Source organism: Orycteropus afer, unplaced genomic scaffold, assembly GCF_000298275.1.
Source record: "Orycteropus afer afer isolate SDZICR_OR568_19922 unplaced genomic scaffold, OryAfe1.0 scaffold01240, whole genome shotgun sequence".
NCBI classification, from domain to species: Eukaryota; Metazoa; Chordata; class Mammalia; order Tubulidentata; family Orycteropodidae; genus Orycteropus; species Orycteropus afer.
In genome coordinates, this window is record NW_006922827.1 from 1 (window position 1) to 1,225 (window position 1,225).

Below are 1,225 nucleotides of genomic sequence, written 5' to 3' on the forward strand. Positions count from 1 at the left end.
GAACTTGGAGGACATTATGCTGAGTGAAATAAGTCAATCACAAAAGGACAAATATTGTATTAGTCCATTATTGTAAAAGTTAAGGAAACATTTATCTATGGAAGGTCATTTTCTTTGTTGGTTACCAGTGGTGGGAAGGTAGGGTAGGGAATACTGTTAGATAGATAGAGATAAGCTTTCATTTGGGTGAAGAGAAGCAAATGTGGGTGATCAATATAGTGGCATTGAGGAAGAGAAAGACATAAGTACGTGGGAAGTACAGACAACAAAACGAACCCTTTTGCACATATAGTACAGTGTGATTAGTGAAGGCTAACAAGGGTATATGGGTGGATAGATGGGTGAACACGTGAAATATTAGGTATGTCTATGAAGTGGAGAGTGCACCCAAGAACATGTATATGGTTGGAAGACAGTGGTTCAATAACTTTATATGTATGATCTGAATTCCTAGTGGAGCTGATAAGGGGCAAGTGTGTAGCCACTGCTTGGTCACAGCCAGTTTCCCAGAGGGACTGAGTAGTTGAATCTGTGGGCTAGGGACCATAGTCACAAATGACATCAAACTCAATTGGCATAACATACTACACAAAACATTGTTCCACCTCCTACTGTGGCAAGTAGCGACTGGGATATTAAAAGCTTGAAAGCTGCCATCTAGATTCAAAAATTGGTCTTTCCTCATCCAGAGCCAAGAAGAAGGAAGAAAACAAAACAAAACAAAACAAAACAAAAAAATTCATGGAAACAATTAGTCCTAGTGACTGGCACCCATCTGTTCTGCAGCCTATATGACTATGAGACCAGGAGAAATAGATGGTGCTGGGCTACTGCTGTCAACCACTTGGAAGAGGATCTTTGTAGGAGATCCTGGATAGACAGGGCAAACAATGTGGAACAAAACTCAAAATCATTTGGAAGAAAAAAAAAAAAGAGAGAGAGGGGAACAGGTTTGCTGGCCCAATGGAGCCTGGTGGAACCACTGAGACTATGGCCCCTAGCTGCCCTTCAGGTCTGGAATTGAACATACACCTGTGGCTTCCAGCCAAACTATAGACAGGCGTATCATTTGAGCATTTACCTGAGGTAGATACATTCCTTGGAGAGAACAAGCAGGACAGAAAGAAGGGTTGCTCAGGCACAAGGAGACACCTTACAGGGCAGGAATGTGTGGCAGAATGGACACAGGGAGGAGGTAACTATTTGGAGGAAGTGGGAGGGGGGA